Genomic DNA, 15247 nt, shown 5'->3' with positions numbered 1-15247 from the left:
GTTCGAGATTTGGATGCACGGTTTAAGAGATAAAATGTTTTGAATAAACGAATCTACGAAAAAAGGGAAAACTTCCAGATTGCGACAAGTGGCGCCCATGCAGTGCGCCACTTGTCGCAACCTGGGAGGTGAGGTGATCTTTGCAATGAGTACTCCTCAACTAGTGATTTCGTCTAGCGTGTACTACAAGACTACACGACAAGCCTCTTTAATGGCGGAACACGGACGAACGTGCATTGAATGGGCGCAGTAGAAATCTGTCTCGTCCCGTCTAGTAAACGTCTCTCCGGCGTTGAATAGGTGCGGACACCGGGGACGCGGCATGGGCGGCACCCTAGGCCAGCGAGTCGCTTCAATGCCGGCATCAGTGAGAGCTCACATCCTCTCTGAGCCGACATCAATGCGGAGTGGCTGCTCTAGAGCGGTATGAATGCGGGCAGCTGGCTTCAGGCGGGAGAGGGTTTTTGGTGTGGGCGTGGCAGCAGTTCGAATGCCCGCGAAGCCTTCCCCTGTTCCCGGTTTTCCGGTTTGTAGTACAAAGCACGTCCGGGCTGGTCGGCGCATCGATATAGGATCACGTTGGATGGCAAAACATTTCAGGTCCGCGCGTTCCGAACACTTACGGATGGTTTGAGGGTCAGTGTTGAAGATGCTCTTACCGTTTAAGAAGAAAGAAAATCTAACAAGAACTAAGAAAAGAAAACCAATGGTGGCGGCAAATTAGGACACACCAGAGAGCACCGAGTGGCTTCGCTTTGTAAGGTGAGACATCGCTTGCATGCAACGCGGGCAAGGGAAGGTGAAATATCACGTGCGTGGTGTTCCGCTTCTTACCCGATCACACCAATAATTCCAGATCATGAAGAGAGATGAAACAAACTGCAACCTAGTACTTCCATTGTTGCGGCGACACTAAAAAGGCGGACTTGAGTCCTATAAATTCAAAGGGGAACATCGTCATACTTCATCATGGTGGAAAGCATGATGAAAGGGTAGTAAAATCACAACAAAAGACCCCATATTTCTAAATATAAGCAACTTATCCGGGCTGGTCGGCGCATCGATATAGGATCATGTTGGATGGCAAAACACTTCAGGTCCGCGCGTTCCGAACACTTACGGACGGTTTGAGGGTCAGTGTTGAAGATGTTCTTACCGTTTAAGAAGAAAGAAAATCTAACAAGAACTAAGAAAAGAAAACCAATGGTGGCGGCAAATTAGGACACAGCAGAGAGCACCGAGTGGCTTCGCTTTGTAAGGTGAGACATCGCTTGCATGCAACGCGGGCAAGGGAAGGTGAAATATCACGTGCGTGGTGTTCCGCTTCTTACCCGATCACACCAATAATTCCAGATCATGAAGAGAGATGAAACAAACTGCAACATAGTACTTCCATTGTCGCGGCGACACTAAAAAGGCGGACTCGAGTCCTATAAATTCAAAGGGGAACATCGTCATACTTCATCATGGTGGAAAGCATGATGAAAGGGTAGTAAAATCACAACAAAAGACCCCATATTTCTAAATATAAGCAACTTATCCGGGCTGGTCGGCGCATCGATATAGGATCATGTTGGATGGCAAAACACTTCAGGTCCGCGCGTTCCGAACACTTACGGACGGTTTGAGGGTCAGTGTTGAAGATGCTCTTACCATTTAAGAAGAAAGAAAATCTAACAAGAACTAAGAAAAGAAAACCAATGGTGGCGGCAAATTAGGACACGGCAGAGAGCACCGAGTGGCTTCGCTTTGTAAGGTGAGACATCGCTTGCATGCAACGCGGGCAAGGGAAGGTGAAATATCACGTGCGTGGTGTTCCGCTTCTTACCCGATCACACCAATAATTCCAGATCATGAAGAGAGATGAAACAAACTGCAACCTAGTACTTCCATTGTTGCGGCGACACTAAAAAGGCGGACTCGAGTCCTATAAATTCAAAGGGGAACATCGTCATACTTCATCATGGTGGAAAGCATGATGAAAGGGTAGTAAAATCACAACAAAAGACCCCATATTTCTAAATATAAGCAACTTATCCGGGCTGGTCGGCGCATCGATATAGGATCATGTTGGATGGCAAAACACTTCAGGTCCGCGCGTTCCGAACACTTACGGACGGTTTGAGGGTCAGTGTTGAAGATGCTCTTACCGTTTAAGAAGAAAGAAAATCTAACAAGAACTAAGAAAAGAAAACCAATGGTGGCGGCAAATTAGGACACGGCAGAGAGCACCGAGTGGCTTCGCTTTGTAAGGTGAGACATCGCTTGCATGCAACGCGGGCAAGGGAAGGTGAAATATCACGTGCGTGGTGTTCCGCTTCTTACCCGATCACACCAATAATTCCAGATCATGAAGAGAGATGAAACAAACTGCAACATAGTACTTCCATTGTTGCGGCGACACTAAAAAGGCGGACTCGAGTCCTATAAATTCAAAGGGGAACATCGTCATACTTCATCATGGTGGAAAGCATGATGAAAGGGTAGTAAAATCACAACAAAAGACCCCATATTTCTAAATATAAGCAACTTATCCGGGCTGGTCGGCGCATCGATATAGGATCATGTTGGATGGCAAAACACTTCAGGTCCGCGCGTTCCGAACACTTACGGACGGTTTGAGGGTCAGTGTTGAAGATGCTCTTACCGTTTAAGAAGAAAGAAAATCTAACAAGAACTAAGAAAAGAAAACCAATGGTGGCGGCAAATTAGGACACAGCAGAGAGCACCGAGTGGCTTCGCTTTGTAAGGTGAGACATCGCTTGCATGCAACGCGGGCAAGGGAAGGTGAAATATCACGTGCGTGGTGTTCCGCTTCTTACCCGATCACACCAATAATTCCAGATCATGAAGAGAGATGAAACAAACTGCAACATAGTACTTCCATTGTTGCGGCGACACTAAAAAGGCGGACTCGAGTCCTATAAATTCAAAGGGGAACATCGTCATACTTCATCATGGTGGAAAGCATGATGAAAGGGTAGTAAAATCACAACAAAAGACCCCATATTTCTAAATATAAGCAACTCATCACTAATTCATTTTTGGGTGTCTCCTCGAGTCCTCCTAACCACATCAGACGACCGAATGACGCCATAATTAGTATTGACTGTTCCAATGAGCACCCGATGCATATGGCACTGGCTTAACTCATGAAGAACGGTGCGTTTCGAGACTTTGAAGTGGGCTATCATCAAGACCGAGGAAAAGCATCCCAATAATAATCTGGTGTTGCGATGGATTAATAAGGATAGCAAATCCAACTTTGTGGGTTCACTAATTAAGTTCCTAGGCAGGCCGAACACTTACGGACGGTTTGAGGGTCAGTGTTGAAGATGCTCTTACCGTTTAAGAAGAAAGAAAATCTAACAAGAACTAAGAAAAGAAAACCAATGGTGGCGGCAAATTAGGACACAGCAGAGAGCACCGAGTGGCTTCGCTTTGTAAGGTGAGACATCGCTTGCATGCAACGCGGGCAAGGGAAGGTGAAATATCACGTGCGTGGTGTTCCGCTTCTTACCCGATCACACCAATAATTCCAGATCATGAAGAGAGATGAAACAAACTGCAACATAGTACTTCCATTGTTGCGGCGACACTAAAAAGGCGGACTCGAGTCCTATAAATTCAAAGGGGAACATCGTCATACTTCATCATGGTGGAAAGCATGATGAAAGGGTAGTAAAATCACAACAAAAGACCCCATATTTCTAAATATAAGCAACTCATCACTAATTCGTTTTTGGGTGTCTCCTCGAGTCCTCCTAACCACATCAGACGACCGAATGACGCCGTAATTAGTATTGACTGTTCCAATGAGCACCCGATGCATATGGCACTGGCTTAACTCATGAAGAACGGTGCGTTTCGAGACTTTGAAGTGTGCTATCATCAAGACCGAGGAAAAGCATCCCAATAATAATCTGGTGTTGTGATGGATTAATAAGGATAGCAAATCCAACTTTGTGGGTTCACTAATTAAGTTCCTAGGCAGGCCAAACAGTTCACACACATGCATGTTATGTAAAGAAAAAGGATAAAAGTATGAAATGATGGTGTGAAAAAGGATTACAAAAAAAGAGGTGATCGATCACCCGATGACGCCGTAATTAGTATTGACTGTTCCAATGAGCACCCGATGCATATGGCACTGGCTTAACTCATGAAGAACGGTGCGTTTCGAGACTTTGAAGTGTGCTATCATCAAGACCGAGGAAAAGCATCCCAATAATAATCTGGTGTTGTGATGGATTAATAAGGATAGCAAATCCAACTTTGTGGGTTCACTAATTAAGTTCCTAGGCAGGCCAAACAGTTCACACACATGCATGTTATGTAAAGAAAAAGGATAAAAATATGAAATGATGGTGTGAAAAAGGATTACAAAAAAAGAGGTGATCGATCACCCGATGACGCCGTAATTAGTATTGACTGTTCCAATGAGCACCCGATGCATATGGCACTGGCTTAACTCATGAAGAACGGTGCGTTTCGAGACTTTGAAGTGGGCTATCATCAAGACCGAGGAAAAGCATCCCAATAATAATCTGGTGTTGTGATGGATTAATAAGGATAGCAAATCCAACTTTGTGGGTTCACTAATTAAGTTCCTAGGCAGGCCAAACAGTTCACACACATGCATGTTATGTAAAGAAAAAGGATAAAAATATGAAATGATGGTGTGAAAAAGGATTACAAAAAAAGAGGTGATCGATCACCCGATGACGCCGTAATTAGTATTGACTGTTCCAATGAGCACCCGATGCATATGGCACTGGCTTAACTCATGAAGAACGGTGCGTTTCGAGACTTTGAAGTGTGCTATCATCAAGACCGAGGAAAAGCATCCCAATAATAATCTGGTGTTGTGATGGATTAATAAGGATAGCAAATCCAACTTTGTGGGTTCACTAATTAAGTTCCTAGGCAGGCCAAACAGTTCACACACATGCATGTTATGTAAAGAAAAAGGATAAAAATATGAAATGATGGTGTGAAAAAGGATTACAAAAAAAGAGGTGATCGATCACCCGATGACGCCGTAATTAGTATTGACTGTTCCAATGAGCACCCGATGCATATGGCACTGGCTTAACTCATGAAGAACGGTGTGTTTCGAGACTTTGAAGTGGGCTATCATCAAGACCGAGGAAAAGCATCCCAATAATAATCTGGTGTTGTGATGGATTAATAAGGATAGCAAATCCAACTTTGTGGGTTCACTAATTAAGTTCCTAGGCAGGCCAAACAGTTCACACACATGCATGTTATGTAAAGAAAAAGGATAAAAATATGAAATGATGGTGTGAAAAAGGATTACAAAAAAAGAGGTGATCGATCACCCGATGACGCCGTAATTAGTATTGACTGTTCCAATGAGCACCCGATGCATATGGCACTGGCTTAACTCATGAAGAACGGTGCGTTTCGAGACTTTGAAGTGTGCTATCATCAAGACCGAGGAAAAGCATCCCAATAATAATCTGGTGTTGTGATGGATTAATAAGGATAGCAAATCCAACTTTGTGGGTTCACTAATTAAGTTCCTAGGCAGGCCAAACAGTTCACACACATGCATGTTATGTAAAGAAAAAGGATAAAAATATGAAATGATGGTGTGAAAAAGGATTACAAAAAAAGAGGTGATCGATCACCCGATTACGCCGTAATTAGTATTGACTGTTCCAATGAGCACCCGATGCATATGGCACTGGCTTAACTCATGAAGAACGGTGTGTTTCGAGACTTTGAAGTGGGCTATCATCAAGACCGAGGAAAAGCATCCCAATAATAATCTGGTGTTGTGATGGATTAATAAGGATAGCAAATCCAACTTTGTGGGTTCACTAATTAAGTTCCTAGGCAGGCCAAACAGTTCACACACATGCATGTTATGTAAAGAAAAAGGATAAAAATATGAAATGATGGTGTGAAAAAGGATTACAAAAAAAGAGGTGATCGATCACCCGATTACGCCGTAATTAGTATTGACTGTTCCAATGAGCACCCGATGCATATGGCACTGGCTTAACTCATGAAGAACGGTGTGTTTCGAGACTTTGAAGTGGGCTATCATCAAGACCGAGGAAAAGCATCCCAATAATAATCTGGTGTTGTGATGGATTAATAAGGATAGCAAATCCAACTTTGTGGGTTCACTAATTAAGTTCCTAGGCAGGCCAAACAGTTCACACACATGCATGTTATGTAAAGAAAAAGGATAAAAATATGAAATGATGGTGTGAAAAAGGATTACAAAAAAAGAGGTGACCGATCACACTGGGACTCGAACCCAGAATCTCCCGCTCCGGAGGCGAGCGCCTTATCCATTAGGCCATGCGACCAATTTGTCAATTCTTCACGTTGACTCTAGAAGTAGAACATATTCGCCTGAGCCAGCTATGTGCCGGCTTCTGGGTGGATTCGAGAGAGAGGACACTCAATGAACACCATCTGTAGAAAATTAATGATGACATGATTAATCTTATTCCAAAGACACATTAATTTTCAATGAGGTGACGCGATTTCTGGTTGGTGCAGGACCAACATAAATGCTGAAAGGCCAATGCTATGCGTAGACCGGCTGATGGTAGGGGTTTCTAAACCGCCTTGCCAGCCGTTGATCTGCGTTAATTTGGGCCGCTTGATCCCTGAACCATAACATTACTTCCATCCCAACAAAGCATATATCTTTCCGGCACAGATTGGTGCATCCTCGCTCCCACAGGATGAGCTTCAGTTGGCCAACATGCACTAGCCGTAGCGCTCAGGTAGCAGCAGCTGCATCACCTGTCATCTCATGCCAACAACGCCGACAAGCTCACCATGCACGGTCCACGGCTGCAGTGTCCGGTTGCAGCAATGTCACTGCTGTGACCCCCCTTGAAGCACCGGAGCACCGACAATGCTCCGGCGGGCCGGCAATGCCCCAACACAGCGCCGACGATGCTTCGTTGCAACACCGGCAAAGCTCCGGCGGCCCCGATGATGTTCCATTGCAGCACCTGTGAGGTTTCGGCGGTCGATAATGCTCTATCATAGCACCTGTGATGCTCCGACGGCCCGAGAATGCTTCATTGCAGCACTGGTGATGCTCCGGTGGCCATGAAGACCGAGGAAAAGCATCCCAATAATTAGTATTTGGTGTTGTGATGGATTAATGCGGATGAAGAAGGAAATCAAAGCAAACTTTGTGGTTTCGCTAATTATAAGTTTGTAGGCAGGCCAAACAGTTCGCACACATGAAAAGAGCTACTGTCGACACCAAGGAAAGCAACCAATATTATCTTGCATTGTGATGGATTAACAAGGGATGAAGAAGGTTAACAAGGAAACTTTGTAGTTTCCTAATTAAGTTCTTAGGAAGGCCAAACAACTCGCAAATGCATGGTAACCTTTTGCTTATTTGATACTGATCAGAATTACTATATGTGGCATAAAGATCTGTGTATGCATGGAATCAAACAATTTTGTGGTTGTAGATTTCATCTCTCTTCTTACTTGACATGACATGTTATCCCTTCTGCTGAATTAAGAGATATATTTGTAAATTACAAATGTACAAAGGAAAATGGGATAGATAAAAATATTACCCGATCACACCAAAAATTCCAAATCATGAAGAGAGATGAAATGAACTACAAGATAGTACTTTGATTGTTGCAGCGACACTAAATAGGCAGGCTGAAGTACTATAAATTCGAAGGGGAACATTAGCATACTTCACCATGCTGGAAAGCATGATGAAGAAGTAGTAAAATCAAAACAAAAGACCCTATATTTCTAAATCTAAGCAACTCCCCACTAATTCGTTTTTGGTTGTTTCCTCCTAACCACATCAGACGATCGAGTGAAGCAGTAATGAGTATTGAGTGTTCCAATGAGCAGCCGATGCATACGGCAGTGGCTTAATTCATGAAGAACGGTGTGTTTTGAGATTTTGAAGAGGGCTGCCATGAAGACCGAGGAATAGCGGCACTGGCTTAATTCATGAAGAGCGGTGTGTTTTGAGACTTTGAAGAGGGCTGCCATGAAGACCGAGGAAAAGCATCCCAATAATTATTTGGTGTTGTGATGGATTAATGCGGATGAAGAAGGATAGCAAAGAAAACTTTGTGGTTTCGCTAATTATAAGTTCCTAGGCAGGCCAAACAGTTCACACACATGCATGTTATGTTAACCTAAGAGAAAAAGAGACATTTACATATTTATATATATTTGTAATGTAAAGAAAAAAGATAAAAATATGAAATGTTCGTGTGAAATAGGATAAAAATAAAAGGTGATCGATCACACTGGGACCACATCAGACGATCGAGTGAAGCAGTAATGAGTATTGAGTGTTCCAATGAGCAGCCGATGCATACGGCACTGGCTTAATTCATGAAGAACGGTGTGTTTTGAGACTTTGAAGAGGGCTGCCATGAAGACCGAGGAATAGCGGCACTGGCTTAATTCATGAAGAGCGGTGTGTTTTGAGACTTTGAAGAGGGCTGCCATGAAGACCGAGGAAAAGCATCCCAATAATTATTTGGTGTTGTGATGGATTAATGCGGATGAAGAAGGATAGCAAAGCAAACTTTGTGGTTTCGCTAATTATAAGTTCCTAGGCAGGTCAAACAGTTCACACACATGCATGTTATGTTAACCTAAGAGAAAAAGAGACATTTATATATTTATATATATTTGTAATGTAAAGAAAAAAGATAAAAATATGAAATGTTCGTGTGAAATAGGATAAAAATTGAGGTGATCGATCACACTGGGACTCGAACCCAGAATCTCCCGCTCCGGAGGCGAGCGCCTTATCCATTAGGCCATGCGACCACTTTGTTAATTTTGGCAAGCTTGATTTTAAGAATAATAAACAGTAACAGCGTGAGCCAACTCCATACAGACTTCTGGATGAATTCGAGAAAGAGTACTCAAGGAGGACGTGCCATTTTATTTTCTATTTAGAAAAAGGTACTCCCTCTTATATTATGGGACGGAGAGAGTACCATTTTTATTCGTAAGACACACTAATTTTCAATAAGCTGACACACGATCAACAAACTAGTGCTTCTCGAACTACCAATGCTAGATAGAAGGTTTACGTGGTCCAACAAACGATCTATGCCAACCTTAAAACGTCTAGACAGAGCCTTTTTTAATCTGTCCTGGAACACCTGCTTCCCCAACACCATCCTATCTTCATTACCACGCACCACATCCGATCATTGTCCCACTAATCTTACATATTCAGACTCGTGTGCCTAAGCCACGGCATTTCCGTTTCGAGTCCGCTTGGACTCATGCCCCAGCTTGTCACCAAATCGTACAAAGATGTTGGGCGCCCAAACCCCGCTCAACCCAACGATCAAACTCAGCTGTGACCCTGTCAAAAGCCCTAAAAACAACTCGATGCTCTCTCAAGCACTGGGCATCCACACGATCACCAGCCCTCTTCCGCGAAGAGGCTGCAAAGAAAATTATAAATCTACTTGACCTAAAAGAAGAAGCTCGGCCTCTATCAAAAGCCGAATTCAGGCTAAGAATTGTCGTCTCAGATGCACTTCACTTGGCTGTCGCTGAAAAAATGGCCTTCTGGAAACAACGTGGAAAAGTTCGCGCTGCGATACATGGTGAAGAGAACACACAATACTTCCATGCCGCCGCTTCCCAACGGCTACACAAGAACACAGTAACTTCTCTCCTAGTTAACGGGACAGAGTTCCACTCTCATGATGAAAAAGCGACTATTCTTCACGATCATTTCACTTCCATTATCGGCTCGCCTCCAACCACCACCTGGTCTTTCCAACCACAACATTACTACCCCCACCCGCTACCCCAACTCCTCACCCTGGAAACACCCTTTAAGATCGAAGAAATCAAAGAGGCATGACAGCAAAGGGGTGTACACTACTAGCTCTCTATACAGTATAATCAACTTTAGAGGAGTACAACATGTTTATATCCCCTCTGTTTGGTTCATTGTTGCCCCACCTAGAATTCAGGTTTTTCTTTGGCTTTTGTCTCATAACAAACTTATGACTAAAGATAACCTGCTCAAGAGGGGGATTGAAAATCCTCCAGAATGTGTTTATTGCTTAGAACATGAATCCATAGATCACCTTTTCTTTGGTTGTGTTGTAGCTAAGCAAATGTGGAGTGACATTTCCAATATCCTTTCGCATGAACTAGGGACCAATTACTTGTCAATCGCCAGATTCTGGCCTGCACATAAAAAACATATGGTTTTGAATTCTGTATGTGCATGTGTGTTATGGTGCATCTGGAAATATAGAAACTCTTTGGTTTTTTACAAGGTTAACTGGTCTGATTTGAAACAGATCTGGTGGTCGATTCATTTGACAATCAAAAAATGGATGATCCTCTTCAAAGGAGAGCAGCTGGAGGAGATGAGAACAATCTCTTCACAAATTTCTTTGATCCTCAGATCGCCATTCATGCTGACAGTGGGGTGAAGGTTTCTGACTTAGACACCGGAGGTGGCCCTGTTCAGGATACGATCACCCTAAGATCAGTGGAGTATGGCCTGAAGACATCCAGGATGAGGGACACTTCCCACTCCGAGTCGTCGCCTCCTAGGAGCCCGGAGATGATGCTTAAGCAACCTGAAGCTCCCAGTCCTGTCACCCCTCTGGATCTGCAACTCTCGCCTACACAGCCGTTGAAGAAGATGAAGAGTGAGCTCCTGCATCAACTTCGGGCGGTGCGGCTGGAGATAGTCTTGCGTGATAGGGCGGGGATTATGCAGGTCTGAAGCGTCAAGGAAATAGCAGTATAATGATATCTAGTTTCTGCTGCCTTGTGGTTCTTGCAGGTGGCTGTAATAATTAGCATAGCTATTCTTGGATTATTGTAGTTGTGCCAGTACTCCCTTTTCTTTCCGTTTGCTGCTATGCAGCCGTTGGACATGCGTCTTAGCGCGTGAGTACTGTTCTTCTGGTCTCCTTTTCAATGAAAAATGGGACCGGGAAGGCCTTGAGCCTTCCTTTTAGTCTAAAAAAAGCTCATAAGCAGCAGCAGCAGGTAGCATGCATGGTCTAATATCATAACTCATGTGATGCACAATGTTTCTGAAAATATAGGAGCCTGTGATCAAATTTAGGTTATGAGGACTGGAATACATATCACATACTAGCGACGAAGAAGCACGGCGAACGCCGCGCCCGTGGCCGATTCCGTCTGTATTTTGCCAAATAAGTAAGAAAACAACATGTATTATGCAAGAAAATAAAATAAAAAGGAGAAGAAAATTCTATCTTTACTATGATCCGTGTAGGCGAGTAACAAAAATTAAATGATTTAACAAATTAAGTAAACCGGTTGGCCTATTAATATTTCTTTCATAAGCACCTATTTTCCCTTTTGTAAGTAAAAAGAATGTGATGGACACGGTAGCAATATGTATTTGGATTCATTCTCATATGGCATGTTTCATCAACAGTGAGATCGAATGGGATTGTTACCAATGTACAAATGCTATAGTAGGGAAATATTTCTTGTCTAGTTTGTGCATATTCTTCACCTACATTTCATGCCCAGTTCCTAGTCGCCACTCTTTCATTCTCTCTCAAACATGGATTTATTTAATAAAATTCAAATTTAAAATTTTGTAAGTAATTTAAACCATAAATTTGTCATGGTGTAAAAATGAATAGTAATTGACGAAGAGCTTATTTAAACGCAGTATCTATGAATGGTAATCTGATAATAGGATGTCAACCCAATGCACTTTTGAAACAGTGATATAGGATAAGTGGTATATCCATACTTCGGACAATTTTGGCGGCTGAGGAATAACTAGTTCTACAATAGTTTTTTTAGCAAACACTACCCTCCAGGAATGATCCATTGTCTTGTATTTTTCTTTTTCTCTTTGAATCGGTCGGAGAAATAGAATAAGGAATGGAGTGAAGAGGTTGGTCGAGTGACAGTTTTTATTTTCATGTTGTCTTTTCTCGTTGGCTGCTTATAGATTGTCGTGATAGAGCGCGTCGTAGTGGTGGCTTCAGTGACATCAGTGTTGTTGGAGCCTCGATCTGGTTGGCCACAGGGAAGGAGAAGGCGAGGTAGATGACAGCAACAACATCGGTTGTTCTCCTTGCATAGGTGAATGCACCGAGGGAGAAGGAGTCTTAGTGTTTTTTTTTGGTATTTCTTCTGGATTACTGTTCATGTGAATGCATAATGCCGATCTATTGTTTTTGTTGCTCTGGTTTATTTGGGTGTGTTGCTCTGGGTTACAGTTTGGTTACTGTTTCGGGTGGGCTAATGTTTGTGAATTATTCAAGTGTTGTTTTGTTTCACTAGTTTTACTATTCTGGGTTAGTCGGTTTTGTTGTTTCGGTTTATCTGCACTATTGTTTCGGTTAGCAGTTATGGGTTTATTCACATATTGTTTCGGTTTTTACTCAGGTAATTGTTGGTGCACTGTTCATTGATGTCATGGTATAAAAAGGAACTGTAATCAGTCAAGGACTTATTTTTTTTCCACGTGATATTGTTCATGCAAATATACTGTTCTGGTCTACTATTTTGTCCCTTGGCAGCACCATCAGCGAAAAGGAATGGGAGACGATCGAGGCAGCTCTACATCGGTACACCAGTTAAGAGAAATGATGCGTAGAAAAATCTTAAATCTTAAACCTCTATATAAGGGCGCGAGGATGGACCAGGTGCAGAGAAATGACATTTTAAAAAATTCCAGTCTTTTTAACAAAGGGGTATTTTCTATCTTTGGAAACACTGTTCACATGGGTACTATTCATTGCTTGCCACTGTTCATATGCGGTATGCGGGGATACTGTTTCATGGTTATACACTTATACTTAGTCCTGGCCATGGGCAGCCCGGCCCAACCCAGCCTGAAAAAGCCCGACCCGGCCCGGCCCGACGCCGCTCCCGGGCCAGGCTCGGGCCTAGATTTTGAGCCCGAAGGCCGGGCCCGGGCCCATCGTTTTCATGTTTTCCTGAAGGACGGGCCGGGACGGCCCGAAGCCCGACGGGCTTTTACATGTTCAGGCCGGGCTCAGGCCCAAAAAGCAAGCCCGACGGCCGGGCCGGGCCGGGCTCGGGCCTGGGTTTTTTGCTTTGGGCTTGGCTAGGCCTGGCCCGAAGCCCGGCCCGGCCCGAGGTATGGCTAGGTATAACTTATACTGCTCATGTGCGGTTACTGTTAGGGGACTGTTCACGCATGGGTACTGTTCATTCAAGGTTGCTGTTTAACACCATCATTTACTGAAACCACGTAAATAAATTGAAAAAAAATCAAAAAGAACAGAAAAAGGAAATGCTTCGGCTGTAGTATAGTTCTTATTCCGACCGGCGTCCGAAAACCTTACTCTCAATTGATTAATCTGCCTTGCCATTCCTTCATTTTTTTTCTGGTTGCAATGCATTGTCATGTATGTTAGTATAAAATAAACTACGGTGGTTGTTCCTCTGTTCTCCACGCGAATAAAGGCAAGCTGGGAACAAAGTTTGTCAGTTCTTCCTCTTTCTCTTCTTGGATAAATTATTGTTGCGAGCCACACGCTGCCTTGCCTACGCAAAATGTGATCGGTATTATATTCCGCTCATCGACTACGGGAGACGACCGAGCAACCGACGATCATTAGCAGGATCTTTCAGACAAGAACCGGTTTGGCCTTTCACGGTGAGGCCGGAGCATGCAGGTCTGGGCGGAAATTTCTTACTTTAAAAACCTAATCTTTTTTAAATAGTCAAAGCGATCAAATTAAGGCCTCCTTTAGTTTATAGGAATTTCATAGGAATTCTAGAGGATAGGATTTTTATAAGATTTTTTCCTTTAGAGCCCTTTGGTTCATAGGAATGGATTCCTATTCCTACATAGTTTCTATCTTCCACATTTTATAGGAAAATAAAAATGAGCCTAGACTCAATGGAAAAATTCCTTTGGTGTCAACCAAATGACATCTTATTTCCTATTCCTACTCATAAAATTTAAGATTCATGTCATCTTATTTCCTACAAGATTCCTATTCCTACGATAATCCTATCATATGAATCAAAAGAGGCCTAAGTATCACACCTCCGCCTGTAATAACGTGCTCTACTTTTGGTTAGATCATTGAGCCAATGATCAAATATACTCGTGACACTGCATGGTGGTACAAGTTGAACACCGAACATGTAGCACACACAAACTTGTATTAAAAAAAAGATGTTACATGGTCCAGTCATGGTAACATAAGTAATATTTTTTTAATTCCAAAGCAGTTGCAGTACGTGAGGTTATTATTAATCAGATTAACCCTTGCGAAGGTACCAAAAAATATTTTAATCATTAGTGGCGCCTTCGAATTTCATATTTTATTATTATTGTCCACAATATATCTGAATGAGTGAGTGCATGTTACATCCCTAAAATCTTTACGCAAATGTTAACGGCCACATGTGTGGCACGAAGCAACATGGTCCAAACGTCTCCAGTACCATTCATTTTGCCACATCAAAACAGATGATATCAGCGGGAATCTTTTTGGTTTTCGGCTTAAAAATGTTTTATCTCCTAATTAAAAGTCCAATTAAAAATCCATTTTCACCATTAAACCCGTCTCGACGAGATCTTCAAAACTAGATCTCATGTTGATATGTTTCGACGAATTTTTTTGGCCAAAAGTTGCCATGATGTTTACACTGTAGTTGCCATAGTGTTACACTAAAGTTGCCATGTGGCAATTTTAGTTTATAGAGCATGGAAATTTTAGTATTTTGACCATGGCAATTCCAGTACTTTGACCATGAAAAATAATTTTTGTATGAACCATGGCAATTTTAAGTGCATGTATCATGGAAATTTTAATTTATGGTTCATGGCAAGTCTAGTTTCTTCATTCCCCGTTTTATAATATATCAAAATTTACTTTTAAATGTAGAAGAAAATAGCTGAAATATATCATGAACTTCAGTGTAAACACCATGGCAATTCATGTGCAATAGACATGGCAACTTTAAAAGTCGTCGAAACATATTGATATGAGATCTAGTTTCAAAGATCTCGTCGCGATGGATTTAATGGTGAAAACGGATCTTCAATCGGACTTTCCATTAAAGAGATAAAACAGTTTAAAAACTAGAAATCCAAAAAGATTCCCACATGCATGCATGCACTGACGTGACGTAGTCTGTGTGTTATAGGATATGTGGGCGGGTGTCGCTCCCACCACACGTGTGGGCATTATCAGCGTCCAATCTCTAAGCTCCATGGGAATAG

At 42.6% G+C, this 15247-nt stretch overlaps 2 non-coding genes across 2 annotated transcripts; both read right to left on the bottom strand.

Moving 5' to 3' along the window:
• Positions 1–6271: 6271 nt before the first annotated feature.
• On the bottom strand, positions 6272–6344 carry TRNAR-CCG (transfer RNA arginine (anticodon CCG)). Its single transcript has one exon. It is a non-coding gene; the product is annotated as a tRNA-Arg (tRNA).
• Positions 6345–8753: 2409 nt separating this feature from the next.
• On the bottom strand, positions 8754–8826 carry TRNAR-CCG (transfer RNA arginine (anticodon CCG)). Its single transcript has one exon. It is a non-coding gene; the product is annotated as a tRNA-Arg (tRNA).
• Positions 8827–15247: the final 6421 nt, after the last annotated feature.

Source organism: Triticum urartu, chromosome 7A (assembly GCF_056163025.1).
Source record: "Triticum urartu cultivar PI428250 chromosome 7A, HENAU_Tu73, whole genome shotgun sequence".
NCBI lineage: Eukaryota > Viridiplantae > Streptophyta > Magnoliopsida > Poales > Poaceae > Triticum > Triticum urartu.
Note: the sequence above shows the minus strand (reverse complement) of the source record. Positions and strands in the feature narration are given on the sequence as shown.